At 40.5% G+C, this 15,407-nt stretch overlaps 1 protein-coding gene across 5 annotated transcripts in view; it reads right to left on the bottom strand.

The window, feature by feature from the left end:
* Positions 1-15,407, bottom strand: part of sox5 (SRY-box transcription factor 5) — a 412,851-nt gene that overhangs the window by 107,113 nt on the left and 290,331 nt on the right. The window lies entirely within an intron of this gene.

Raw genomic sequence — 15,407 nt, 5'->3', positions numbered from 1 at the left:
AACACATCATTGTGCTAAATAGAGCGCACTTAACTATGCTGTGGACCCTGAAGAACACAAATGAGTGTGGCTCTAGTACACTCTTTAAAAAAATGGTTCTTCAAAGCATCTTTAATAAAGACTATGGTTCTATAAAGAACCTTGAATGCTCATAGAATTATTTGCATGCTTTAATGGTTCTTTGCATGGTGAAATGGTTCTTCAGATTGATGTAGAATGTGTTGTATATGGTTATGTATAGAACCTCTTTGAAAATTGTTCTATTTAGCACCAAAAAGGGTTCTGCTATTGTTATGGTCAAGCTTGTAACAATAAAATAACTTTTTTGGTGCTATATAGAAACATATACACCACACCCTCCGCCTATCTGAAGAACCATTACACCCTGTAAAAAAAGCATTTAAAGGGGAACTCCACCGATTTTTCAAAATGTCTGAATGTAAACAGTCATTCAGAGTGGTTTGGGGTGAAATGGTTCAGATGTCTTAACAGTGGTGGTGATAGGAACCACGGGTCGCCATCTCCACAACTCAAACACAGCCATTTTATTTACTACCCAAAACCACCAGTGAACCCACAGAGTCTTTATATGGAATGTTTATCATGATAAAACAGTGGAAAAAACTGAAAGAATGCGTTTTCTTTGGGGAATATTTTGTCTTACAACCCTGCATGTGACCCTCCGCCACAAATGGATTCAAATAAGTCGATTAACAAGACGTTTTAGGTCAAAACTTTAGCATAAAACAGTGTCTCAGGCATCAGGCAGTGAATTCATAACCATTTCATGTAGTAACTTCGGACGTCTGGTTCCTATCACCACCACTGTGAACAGTTCAGACTCTGTACGTTTCTCTAGAACAGAGCGTTTCACACCGAACCACCCTGAATGACTCTGTTTACATCTCAACCATTTAATTATGTTGAGCTTTTGAAAAACTGGTGGAGATACCCTTTAAATAGAACCACTGTCTTTACTAAAGTACCCTTGAATGTATAGTTAGAGAGCTTTTTTTTTTCTGCGATCCAAAGTCCCAGAAATATCACAAGACTGTGAGCAAATATGCCAGACACATGACAGGCTGTACATACACCAGGCTGCGCAACAAAGCTCTTATACAGTGAGGTACGTAAATAACTGGACAGTGACACAACCTTTGCTGTTTTGGCTCAGCACACTGGATCTGAAATGATTAGTTACAGTGCAGAATGTCAGCTTTAATTCCAGAACATTCACTGAGAACTTCATTAAGTCCACCTCCTTGTTTCTCTGCTCATTGTCCATTTTATCAGCTCCACTGACCATATAAGAGCACTTTGTAGTTCTACAGTTACAGACTGTAGTCCATCTGTTTCTCTGATACTTTGTTACCCTGTTCTTCAGTGGTCACGACCCCCATGGACCCTCACAGAGCAGGTTCTATTTAGGTGGTGGATCATTCTCAGCACTGCAGTAACACTGATGTGGTGGTGGTGTGTTAAGTGTGTTGCGCTGGTCTGAGTGGATCAGACACAGCAGTGCTGCTGGACTTTTTAAACACCTCAGTGTCACTGCTGGACTGAGAATAGTCCACCAACCAAACATATCCAGCCAACAGCGTCCTGTGACCACTGATGAAGGACTAGAGGATGACCAACACAAACTGTGCTGCAGCAGATGAGCTATCGTCTCTGACTTTACATCTACATGATGGACTGACAAGGTAGGAGTGTCTAATAGAGTGGACAGTGAGTGGACACCGTGTTTAAAAACTCCAGCAGCACTGCTGAGTCTGATCCACTCAGACCAGCACAACACACACTAACACACCACCACCACGTCAGTGTCACTGCTGAGAATGATTCACCACCCAAATAGTACCTGCTCTGTGAGGGTCCATGGGGGTCCTGACCACTGAAGAACAGGGTAACAAAGTATGCAGAGACACAGATGGACTACAGTCTGTAACTGTAATGCTTTTCCAATCTGAAACGCACCCTGCTTGCTTTTGTTGCTTTGGTAGAGTGTTTCAGGTCATTGTCCTGCAGGCACTTCTGAGGCACTTTGCTGGATTAAAACAGTTCAGATGCTTTCGAAACACTTTTAAATTCAATTTTCTGCTGCCATTGGCAGCCACATCATCAATAAAGAGCCCACGCCGCCATGCTTCACAGATGAGGGGTTAGGCTTCGGATCAGGAGCAGCTCCATTTATTCCAACACTCTCCTCATTCCATCAATCTGGTACTGTTAATCTTTCATAAGACTGACTTTTTAAAGTACTTTTATCCAACTGTAAGTTTTTTCACCGTGGTGAACCATTCTGGGTGAATTCTTCACCAATAGCTGGTCATCTTTTTAGCAATAATAATAATTAATAATAATGAATTCATTAATTAATACATCACTGTGCTAAACAGAGCACACTTAACTACGTTGTAGACCCCGAAGAACACAAATGACTGTGTGGCTCTAGTACATTCCTAAACAAGATGGTTCTTTGAGGTTCTTTAATAAAGACCATGGTTTTATATAGAACCATGAACACTCAAAGAACTATTTGCATGCTTCAAAGGTTCTTTGCGTGGTAAAATAGTTCTTCAGATTGATGAAGAATGTGTTGTATATGGTTCCACATGGATGGATGACGTGTTGTATATGGCTCAATATAGAACCTTCTTGAAAATGGTTCTATATAGCACCAAAACAGGTTCTGCTATTGTTACACTCAAGCTTGCAACAATAAAAGAACCCATTTTGGTGCTATATAGAACCATATACAATGCATTCTCCACCAATCTGAAGAACCATTTCACCATGCAAAGAACTCTTTAAGCATGCAAATGGTTTTTTGGGTGTTCATGGTTCTAAATAATAATAATAATAATAATAATATATATATATATATATATATATATAGTACACTCTTTAAAAAATGGTTCTTCAAAGGATCTTTAATAACAACAATGGTTCTACATAAAACCATGAACATTCAAGGAACCTCTTGCATGCTTAAATGGTCTCTGCATGGGTAAATGGTTCTTCAGATGGTTTGAGAATGTGTTGTGTATGGTTCTATATAGAACCTTTTTGAAAATTGTTCTAGGTAGCGCCAAAAAGCGTTCTGCTAGTGTTACGGTCAAGCTTGTAACAATATATACATACAATATATACATATAGAACCATACAAAACACATTCTCCATCAATCTGAAGAACCATTTCACCATGCAAAGAACCATTTAAGCATGCAAATGGTTTGAGTGTCATGGGTTTTAATAGAACCATCCAGAGTTTCCAAGCTGTTTAAGAAGATGATCTGCTGTAAGGGATCCTAAGAGGTTGCGGTAAGCCTGCCTCAGCTGAGTGAAGTGGTTTGGATGGTCTATAATGGGTTATAAGTGCTCTTTGGTCATCCAAAGCTGTGGTCCCACCAATGTGTTCCCAACAATGTTCCAAACAGCCAAATTCAATGCACCTCATTTGATTGACTTAGTCAGATTTTTGCTTTCTTGAATGGCTTCTTTGGTCCTCAGATTCAGAGCACAACAGCTACAGACAGCAGATGGTGATGCCACATCTAGATTAAACTGTAAACCTTTGGTTAGCTCTCTAGGGTGTGAACTAATGATGTAATGACACATGGCTGGGCAAGAAACAATTAGGCAGCCATTTGTCCAATTACTTAAGGACCTCTGAAATGGGGGGACGATGCATATAAAGCGCTATGAGGCCTATAATGTTCAGCTAATGTGATGCAACAACCTTAAAGCAGAGCTGACACTTTAACCTCATAGTCATCGCTCCAGTTTTAAGGCAGTCCCCCTCCTGTCACTGGGGTGGGATCCTCAAGGGTCCATCTCAGTACCTTTAGTCAGGGAACATAACTGAACCATAATCCACTGAAATGATATGTTCTAAGCTGTACTGACTCCACACACCCCGTCTCGTCTCCAGGCTTTTATTTTACTGTTCTGTTTAAAACATTCGGTTATGAAAAGGTACAAATACGAACTTTTCACCTGGAAAAACTGACTTAAGGTTCACAATCAGACCTTAAAACCACTGTTGTACCTTTGAGGGATACATATTTCTTGCTCTCTATCCTTATTAGTCTTTGCCATTTGGAGGTGAATGTAGTTTTATGTACACAAAGTACCTCCTTTACAGTCGTGTGCAAAAGAGACCACTGTTCATCTATTTAAATTTTAGTGAAGCACAATATATTAATTTTTCAGGCGATGTTTCCGAGGAGGGTAGATATAAAATAATCCAAACTTTTGAATGATGATTAAAAGCTACAGTGAAAACGTGCCTCCTAACAAACACCTGGAAGACCTGGTCGACCCCAAAACTGCCCCCATCAGATAAACAGCACTTAAAGCTTTCATCTCTGAGAGAGAGGAGAAAATCAAGCTGCTTCAGATCTGAAAACATCCACAGGTGTTTCTGTCCATCCTTCCACTGTGAGAAGACGACTCAGCGCTGTGGGTCTGAAAGGATGTGTAGCTGTCAAGAAGAACCTCACTGAGAAAAGGAGACGGACACATCAAACAAAGAAGCTGAACAATGGACTGACCACCCCAGAGTCCAGACCTCAACACCACTGAATGTGTTTGATTACTTCAGAAAATCATCAACCAGCTTCTAAGAGTGAACTTTGGAGGTGTGTCTGCAGATTCTTTGAGGAGCTGAAAGTAAGTCTCCTGAAAAGAATGGAAGCTGGAATAAAGGTGAAGAGTGACTCACTGACTCACACAGCTGAGATTTAGTTGCTGAAGCTTCTGCTTTTTTCTGATGCTGGAAAACAACCAACTTGTACTCAAAGGTCATTTTGACTGGGAATAAAATGAATAAGTGCTGCTCTTTGACTACATACTGCAAAAAATAGTATCTTGTCAAGTGAAATAATCTTCAATCTAGTCGATATTTCAAATATTTCCCATTTTGAGATGGTCGTGCACTGATTATAAGATTATCTAGTTTATTTACACACATTTTATTAGTAAAAAAATATCTCACTACAGTGGCAGACAATGTTGCTGGTTTCAAGCACATTATTTGGCAACGTAGTGAGAAAATTTTACTTAGTAAAATTACCTAAAATAAGTGAAAATGTCTAGAAATTAGGTAAAAATCTTAACTTTACAACAATCTCAGCAGGAGAAATATTAGATTTACTGACTATATTTAAATATATAAATATATATTTATATATTTTATGAACTAAGTCTAAGTGGATAGTTAACACACCCACTAGAAACGCTCCTCTCCACACTTAACCGTGTTCTCCTCCACGTCTCGCCCAAAATAGAGCCTAAAAAAGTCATTGAGAAAGTGAGAAAAAGTTTGGGCGCTCATGTCGCGAGTCTGTGACTAGAGGATACGTGAAGCTGGCTAGCGGAGTAAGAGACTGAAAGCGTTCCAACTGAATGACAAGCACGACCTCGACATAAAGCACCTTGGAGGAGAGCTGGAGAGGAGGAAGAGGAAAGAAAAGTGAGAGAGAGAGAGAGAGAGAGAGAGCATGTGTCTCACTTTGAGATCTAGTTAATTGCGAGCTGATGCCAGAGAACAGGGGCACGACACTGGCAGAGCGGTGATTCACACGTGTGTGCATGTTTATCGAGAGGTGGTATGGAAGAGCCGTGCAGTGCGACAACTAGGTGCCAGCCTGCGCCGCTAAACGCTAAAAGCACAGACAGCCCTGAAAAAGTTTTAGGCACCTGCAGCTGTTTATCTGGGCAGTAAGTGTTTATTTGCACTACATAACCTTTAATGGTGTCTTGTCAATTAAAATTATCTTAAATATAGTCAATAAATCTTTTTTCTCCAGTTTAGATTGTTGTGAGCTTAATTTAGGATAATTTTTCTTATTTCTGGACACTTTTTACTTGTTTTAAGTCATTTTATTAAGTAAAATGATCTCATTATATGGGCAGATAATTTTGCTTATTTTAAGAAATGTGCTTGAAACCAGCAAAATGATCTGCCAGTATTAATAGTGAGATCATTTTACTCAATAACATGACATAAAACAGGCAAAAAATATCCAGAAATAAGTTAGATAGTCTTATAATCAGTGCACAAAGATCTCAAAATGGGAAATATTAGACATATCAACTAGATTTAAGATTTAAGATTCACTTGAATACAAGACAAGATACAATTTTTTGAGGTGTGCTCAAAATAAAAACACAATAAATACAAATAATATTAACCAATTAAATGACCAGGGCCCAAAGTGTTATTACACACCTCTATAGCTTAAGAATAGCTCAGCCAGTTTGCACTGATGTCCCTGTTATTACTGAAGAATAAGCCTTAGTATGTAATAAGCCTGAGATTTTACGGGAAATATGATGAGATTACTAAAGGCAGGTTCCACTTAAACCTGTTTAACTACATAAAATATCCATGTTACTTGCAAATTTACAGTCCAAATGAGAAAAGAGCATTTTTTGGACTCACAAAATGAAAATATATCAATATAAAATACATTAATTGTGTTGTTTTAAGTAACTGGTTCACGCAAAGTGGACACAAATTCATAAAAGTGCATTTCAGTGGATGAAAATTGTTCATTTTGAGCCAAAGAGAATTCCACTCAAACTCCACAAAACTCAAATAAACTGCGCTGAAACGTTTCAGTTTAGTTGTTGTGCACACAGTTTAAGCAGTTTGGAGGCTGTGAATCTAAAGTTTACTCTCTCTAGAGGTTGACGCCATGAAAACTAGACTGTGTTTTGAGTAAGAAGATGGATGTGAACACTGTGACATATGGAGGTGGGAAAAAAAACAGGAGAAGTGAAGAGGTGTGTGTGTCTGCATGTGTGTATATGTCTGTATGTGTGTGTGTGTGTGTGTATACGTGTGTGTGTGTGTGTGTGGATAGATTGTTTTGTAGCTGCGACAATGGCCCAGCGAACAGACGGCGAGTGTGTGTGTGTCAGCGGTGCTCCAATAGTCTGGCGGAGTGTGTCAGATCCAGCTCAGAATGACTAGCAGCTGGAGGTGACAGTTGTTTTAACAGCTGAGCTGACAGGATTAATTCAAATGCACTGAAATCAAAAAGTGGAGGAACACCTGTTCTGTCTTCCAGCGGCCCCTCCGAGCCCAGGCAGGGGAGCGCGAGCGGGCGCTCCGCCAGGGCCTGGGCGCTCCCTGGCGGGGGAACGAACCATTGGCGGTTTGGGGACCTCCACCCGGGGGTCCAGGGGAGAGAGGAAGGAGGGAGAGAGGGAAAAAGGGGCAGAAAGGGAGGGAGAGAGGGCGGAGGAGGACCCCGCCTCACTTGTCTCACAACATCTGGCTGGAATAAAGACTCTTTTTCCGGGCAGGGCAGAGGGGTTGTGACCCACGGGGCCAGCCGGCGGAGACGGACAGCTTTATTTCAAAGCGGCGCTGGCTGACCGCGGCAGCGCTGGGCTTAGCGCGGTGTTCAAAGACCCCCCACTGGCACATGCAAAGAGCTCCCGGGACCCCCGTGTAAGGAAGAGTGCCGTGGCAATGCTGAATTGCTCACTAGGCTAGTCCGCCGGACAGAAGAGCGGAGGAGAAGACCTAGCTTCACCCTGACTGTCAACGCATTAGCATTTCTGCTGTCACTCAAACCAGGAATCTCCTCTGGGTAGGAGAGCGTGACGCCCAGGCGGCGTCAGAGTAAAGCAACAAGCCTCCGTTAATGAGAAAAGAAAATAGACTAAAAAAGAAGAACATCTGTAAATCAAACAAAGAAGCTGCTGGAATTCTTACACATTCATAGCACTTGTTTGGGATTATTTAGATTGTGGAACGCAGAAAATGCAAAACCAACTTCTAAAACTGAACTTTGGAGGTGAAAACAGAAAAATAAAACTTTTTAAAGGTAAAATAAGAGTCTCTCGACAAGAACAGAAGCTGAAAAGGCAAAAAAGTGGAGAAAAAGGGTATATTAGGTTTTGAGGCTTCTGTAGAATTTCCAGTTGTATGCAAAATTTAACATCCTCACAAACTTAAATCTGGCATTTTATGGCACAATTTCTGCTTATTCGCTGATATAAATATAAATACTACAAAATAAAATAAAGCATAAAATATACATTGTAAAAACGGTATATTATCAAATGAGATTATCTGAAATATAGTCAATATATCTAATATTTCTCATTTTAAGATGGTCGCAAGTTAATTTTAAGATTACATAACTTATTTACAGATTTTTTTACTTGTTTTAAGTACAACATTTCCAACATCTCAGTATGTTGGAAAAAAGGTTTATTTGTTTCAAGTATATTTCTTAAAACAAGCAAAAATATCTGCCAATATAGTGAAATAATTTTACTTGATAGAATTACTTAAAAGAGGTACAAATTATATATAAATATTGTGAAATAAATATGTAAATATAAGTGAAATAATCTTACAACAATCTCAAAATGCGAATAATAAGATATCGACTAGATTCGAGATAACTTTACTTGCTAAGATACTATTTTTTGGGGTGTAAAATGTGCCATAGCTTCTGCACAGCCTAGATTTTATGTTTAATTTTTTCCCCAATATATTAAATTTAGCAAATAAACAGTGACTGAATATTAAAATGTAAGGGGTGCCCAAACTTTTGCACACAACCTGAGGGTGGCCTCTGTGTTGTATCTATATCATAATGTGCATTTTATACAGTGCACGGTTTTGACCACTGGCCTCGCAGATACATTATTCACTTAAACCCTCCATGACCAACGCAAATACACATAAATCTGCTTACTAGCTTCCTTTACATTATCCTCCATTAACTCCACTAAGGGCTAGCAGTGCGTACGTGTGAGTTGCAGGGCAGGATTTTTCTGTAGAGGGGCCTGTAACGGAGATAAAAGCAGATTTGTGAAGACCACGTGAGCCCAACCAGCGGCCACTGAACCTACAGCAGCCCTGCAAGCTCCTCCCACATCGCTACGCCGCTATCATCCGAAGCGAACACCCTCAAAGCGATCGCTCAAAGTTGAAGGCGACAAAAAATAAAAGTAAAAAGCTGCCGTATCAGATTGCACAGTGACCTGCCTTTTAAAAAGCTTTCTGCAACATCAGGCTAAATCATAGAGGGGGGGAAGATGCGACTACTTCCTATCTCTGCTAGCAAGGTTTTAAAGCTGCTATGAATATTCATGGGATATTGTATTCCATTATTTAGCATTAACTTACAAAAAATGCCTACACACACAAAATAAAATTTGCATGTTAATAGATTTGAGTGTACTTTGCAAATTAGCATGAAAATTACGCCTCAACTCCTCGTCCAAAAGCCTTTATATGTCTCATAATGGCGCGAACAAGGAGAACTTGACCAAATTTAGTTCTTTTTTTTGGCCTGTTTATGTTCATATCGGTAAAACGCCCGTCTTGGACGGAACCGTCGCCGGATCTGTGGTCGATCCGAGTATCATGCAAGAATGTCTGCTTCTCAGGGTGGTCAGTTAAAAGGCGCTAATATATGGATTCCTCATATTCAGCCCCTGCATTCAGCTCAGCATCTCAATGATGCTTCTGTGCGACTGTCCAAGTCTCCAGCCACAATGGCCCGGCTACGGAGCAGCCGACTCCGGCCTAGGAAAACGGCACCACGATGGAGCCCTCAGCCTGATTCATGAACCTCCGGCCTTTGTCCCGCTCTTAATATCTCTCCAGGAGGTCAATAACAAAACTTCTCCGCACACAAACACACAAAGCAAGCCGTTCCCTCTTCTCGCGGCTGTACCGGGCCAAAGCGCTGTTACTCCAAAGGCTCTTTATGCGTGTGTCTTCCATCTTTCCCAGTCCGGTGAGCCCCCCATTCAGCCCCTAATATCGTTCCTCCAGCGAAGCGCGAGAGAAAAAGAGACTCATCCCTATTGATTGTCTTGTGCAAGGACTGGAGGAGAATACAAACTGAAAGCCAGACCAAAACAATTCAATAAAAAGTGACTTGAATGCGCCTTTCATAGGTGCGGACAATGGGCGCTCACAATGGTCCCCCCGGCTTTTCTCCTTTTCTCATATCTTCAGCTGTGTGGGGTTTTTTTTTCGGCCTGGCTCAAAGGAAGCTACTCCACATCGACTCGGACGGCGGCGACAAGACAAGACAAATATTCATGCGCTCGCTCTGACTCGGGAGAGCGCGCCTTGTGCCTTTCGCAGCAGCAGCTGACAGGGCTGGCGTGACACGGCGGGACGGCGGGTTAGAATCGCTTCTATTGTGCCGGGCCAGATTCCCATTTTCCTCGGAACGTTGTGGTCGTCGGGACGGAAAGCTGCTGATGTGCACGGCGGGGTCACATCATGAGATCCAGGCCACTGTCACGAAACCCGACTTAACTTCTTCATTTACAAGAATCATGGAATGTATCTGGGAAATCTGCTGACGTACCTTGGAGAGGGGGAAGCCGTATTTAGGACATTTAAAGCAAATAATTAGCAGATTAGAAGATAAATATGACTTATGCAAACATTTGAGCACCTCTGGTGCATGTTTTGTTGATTTTGGTGCACAATTTCTATTTATTTGATGGAAAAAATAAAATATTAAATTGCGCCAGGCCTCATTTTATGTTTAATTTTTTCCCCAATAGGGTTCTACATAGCATCAAAAAAGTTCTTCAATTGTGACAAGCTTGACATTTCATGCAAAGCATGCAAAGGGTTCTATATAGAACCATTTTCTTTCCTAAGGAACCATAATTGTAAGAGTGTATGTGTTCCCTATTTTTATAAAATGTGGAAAACAATCCTTGTATGAGCAGATGTGCCCAAAAAATGGTTCTTCAAGTGTTCTCTAGTAAAGGCAGTGGTTCTATTTGGAACCATGAGTTCTATACAGAACGTGGCATGGTAAAATGGTTCTGGAGAATGTGTTGTGATTTTCAAAAACATTATACACAGAATCATATACAACGCATTGCATTTCATAATGCAAAGAACCATTTAAGCAGGCAAATGGTTCTACACAGAACTCATGAACCACTCCTTTTACTAAAGAACCCATAATGAAATGGTTCTGAAGAATATGTTGTATATGGTTTTCTAAAAATGTGCTATATAGAACCATTTCCAAAAAGATTCTACACAGAACCGCATACAACACATTCTCCGTCAGTCTGAAGAACCATTTCACCATGCAAAAAACTCTTGAAGCTTGCAAATAGTCCTATGTAGAACTCATAACCCATTCCGTTTACTAAAGAACCCTTGAGGAACCATCCTTTTTAAGCGTGTACCTCTACATCCCTCCCTCTCTCGGCTCCTCGCTCTCTATCCTCGCTGAGGGAGGGGGAGATAATGACAAACAATGCCTGTGAACAACCCCGCACTTAATGTTAATTTATACAACAAACTAATTACTACCAAATGGTGGAAATCACATATGGAAGTTTTTCCCTCTCCCACGCTCAGCTTGTCAACCCTCCGCTGCCTCCAGCCTTTACAAAGTGCCCCCGTCGCTGAGCGCGAGCGCTCGCGAGAGCACAGGCTTGTAAATTACACGATGCATGTGCGAGTGGTGAGGAATCTGAGCCGGCGATGTGATACGCTATAAGGATCTGTCTGGGTACGTGGACTGTATATGTACGGCATTTGTTTGTGTGTGTTTGTCCCTTTTCTGCGGTGGGATTAGTTGGCCCTGGGGGACAGAGAGAGAGAAGGAGAGAGAGAGAGACACTGCTTGACTCCTTCAAGCCCTCAAAGGCTCCCCTCTCCTTTCCCCCCCTCCCTCCTTCTTCACAGAAGAACCTATCCGCCCTTGTCATTGTCCACCATTCAGGTCTATGGATGCGTGAGGAGGGCCGCAGTGCTGCGTGGGCCTCAGTGACAGGGTCTAAGTGCTGTCCTATAAAATGCCTCACTGCCTCCAACCTATTCTACTCACACACAAACACAGGCTCCTGTTCTATATGCTGACCAGTGAGGTATTTACACTGACCTGGACTGATCTGTCCAGAACCAGGACTGACACCCAGGACACCTCTATATCCAGCAACTCACAACACACTGTTCAGATGTTTATCACCAGTCATATTAATATACTGTCTTTTAGTATATTCAGTATTAACACAGACAGGAGAAGGAAAAAACATACGTTACTTTTAATGTAAGTCAGTGGAACCAGACGTCTTTTCAAGTAACTTTGGGTCAATGACATGACGTGCAATTTGTGTCCAAGTCCATTATTTTCCCAAAAAATTATTTAATAAATACACGACATATATCAAATTATTCAACAATACATTTATTATGTGAAGTATTTTTCAGTGTATCCGTGTAAAATTAATTTCTTTTTGCCTCCAAAGGTCTAAAAATATCAGGTGCTGTAACCATCCAACCATATATGATTAAGCAAATTATCAAAAAAGGTCATTTAGTTGTATAAAATTCCAAATAAAATAGTCTGGCATGATTTTATGTTTGAAAACTTTAAAACATTTTGCAAAATAAGGCAAATTTAAAAGAGCTCAACTCATGGAAAAACATTTGTATGCAAGTTCTTACTTCTTCAAATATCAGGTGGCACAACCAAAAACAAAGGGCTTTTACTTTGACGTGCATTTATGAACGAGGGGCCAGAGTAATGCATCATAAAGAAGACCTGAAGTGACCTTCATGGTGTAAGGCCAAGGTCACAAATTTAGTAAAAATGTGTATAAACTCAAGTTGAAGGACGAAGGTTTTTACAGGTGTCTAAGTAGATGCCAGTTTAATTTGAAATTAGTCTGAAAAGTCAGGTGGCGCAACCAGTCAGTCAGATAGAGCAACCAGACCAGCATAGTTTAATAACTGGAACAGGCATTTAAAAGCTTTAATAACACTCACTATATTTGAGATATAAAATGCAAATAGATATAAATACAAATATGCAGATATAACATGCACATCGTGTCCTTTTTAGTAAGATTGTTAAAAATTGTAATTTTGAAAACCTTATTTGTCGCTGACCTTATACATCAGGTCAGAAAGTGTTTATTTGTCCAGAAAAGCACTAATATTAGAATAAATACAAATAATATTAATACAATCACAAGATATCAACTACTTTTTTCAAAATATGAATTCTTGTACCTTTCTAAATTCTGGTATATTTTTAGACCCTAAGTGCTTCAGTTAAAAATATCTTATTAAAGCTTAAAAAGTTATCAGATTGTATCAGTATTGGCTAAAACTCAAGGTTTCAGCATCAGTATCGTTACAGCACAGTGGTCTCATGCCGTGTCCAGCTCTGGCCTCGCTCTCCCAGCTAAAAGCCTGACCCAGGATTCAGCATCAGCTAGTAAAACATCCAACAAGTCACATACAGCACACAGTTAAAGCTCCGCGCTGACCCCTGGAACAGCCGAGGTGAGCGTAAGACAATGCGAGTGGCCGGGCAGGCGCTGACCCCTGGCTTTGAAGCGGCTTCCCTCAGGGAGCGGAGGCAGCAGTGGAACTCAATTAGGCTGAGCTCCACTGAGCCATCAATCAGAGCCAAACTCACACGAGCATCCGGCACCAAGGGGCCAGGGCACATAAACTGGACTGCAGTGGACGAGGGCAGCTGATTACAGCCTGTGTGGAGCAGCAGACGTAGCAGTACTGAGAAGAATCATTAAAGCCGTCCAGCTCATGTAGGGTAACCATTTAGAGGCTAAAAGTGCCAGCATGCCTATTTTCTACTGAGTTCCATAAGCTGCACAAACTCAACCTTTCAGTAATACCAGTTATCAACACAAATATTCATTTTTTTATGCACAAAAACAACTGTAAATCCCTTTTTTTCACATTTTTACTGAGAACAGAATTTAAATATACAGAAGAAAGCTATCTGAATGAACAATCCAAACAATCAACCACTTTAATAATGCTAAAAGTCGCTGGGAGCCTCTGTTGTCCATTTGTACAGATCTGTGACTATTTTTCTCGGACTGGTCAGAAGCTGCTTTTGTTTCAAAAAGTGTTAAGTGTTGTGTTCACAGATTAAAATAGCTTAAAACTATACACCTTTCTGAAGCAACTTTTCAGTGACCCCTCAGCAGCCTCCAAGGTCACCCATAAGGTAGATCCGACCATGTATGCGACACAGTATACGACAGTATCTACACAGTCTGATTGTTCGAGAAGCCTTTTATCACAAATAACAGCAGTTTTCTCACAGTGACTGTATCTTTCCACTGAGCACCAGTTGCTAAGAAACACTGCAGCTAACCATTACTAAGCTTCTACTTTAGCACATATAAAAACAAAAAATAACACACTAGATAACCTTTGTAAGATAACATCTGACCTGCAGCCAGATTGGTCAGATTCTGAGGAAGGGAATGACTGCTGGCCTACATAAAATCCAGAGTCTGTTGACTCTAAGTGGCAACAGAAACCAACATAAAGAATATTTTGAAGAGTAGTGACGCACATCACAGTGATTTATCAGTCCACTCAGGCTTTAGCAGAGCTCAGTAATGCTGAGATTAATAACTGATCACAGTGATTTATCAGTCTACTCAGGCTTTAGCAGAGCTCAGTAACACTGAGATTAATAACTGATCATCACATTGATTTATCAGTCTACTCAGGCTTTAGCAGAGCTCAGTAATGCTGAGATTAATAACTGATCATCACATTGATTTATCAGTCTACTCAGGCTTTAGCAGAGCTCAGTAACACTGAGATTAATAACTGATCACAGTGATTTATCAGTCTACTCAGGCTTTAGCAGAGCTCAGTAACACTGAGATTAATAACTGATCACATTGATTTATCAGTCCACTCAGGCTTTAGCAGAGCTCAGTAACACTGAGATTAATAACTGATCACATTGATTTATCAGTCTACTCAGGCTTTAGCAGAGCTCAGTAACACTGAGATTAATAACTGATCATCACATTGATTTATCAGTCTACTCAGGCTTTAGCAGAGCTCAGTAACACTGAGATTAATAACTGATCACAGTGATTTATCAGTCTACTCAGGCTTTAGCAGAGCTCAGTAACACTGAGATTAATAACCAATCACATTGATTTATCAGTCTACTCAGGCTTTAGCAGAGCTCAGTAACACTGAGATTAATAACCGATCACATTGATTTATCAGTCTACTCAGGCTTTAGCAGAGCTCAGTAACACTGAGATTAATAACTGATCACATTGATTTATCAGTCTACTCAGGCTTTAGCAGAGCTCAGTAACACTGAGATCAATAACTGATCACATTGATTTATCAGTCTACTCAGGCTTTAGCAGAGCTCAGTAACACTGAGATCAATAACTGATCACATTGATTTATCAGTCTACTCAGGCTTTAGCAGAGCTCAGTAACACTGAGATTAATAACCGATCACATTGATTTATCAGTCTACTCAGGCTTTAGCAGAGCTCAGTAACACTGAGATTAATAACTGATCATATTGATTTATCAGTCCACTCAGGCTTTAGCAGAGCTCAGTAACGCTGAGATT

This window comes from Colossoma macropomum, unplaced genomic scaffold (assembly GCF_904425465.1).
Source record: "Colossoma macropomum unplaced genomic scaffold, Colossoma_macropomum, whole genome shotgun sequence".
Classification (NCBI taxonomy): Eukaryota; Metazoa; Chordata; class Actinopteri; order Characiformes; family Serrasalmidae; genus Colossoma; species Colossoma macropomum.
The sequence above is the reverse complement of the archived record's forward strand: the minus strand, read 5'-3'. Positions and strand labels throughout refer to the sequence as shown.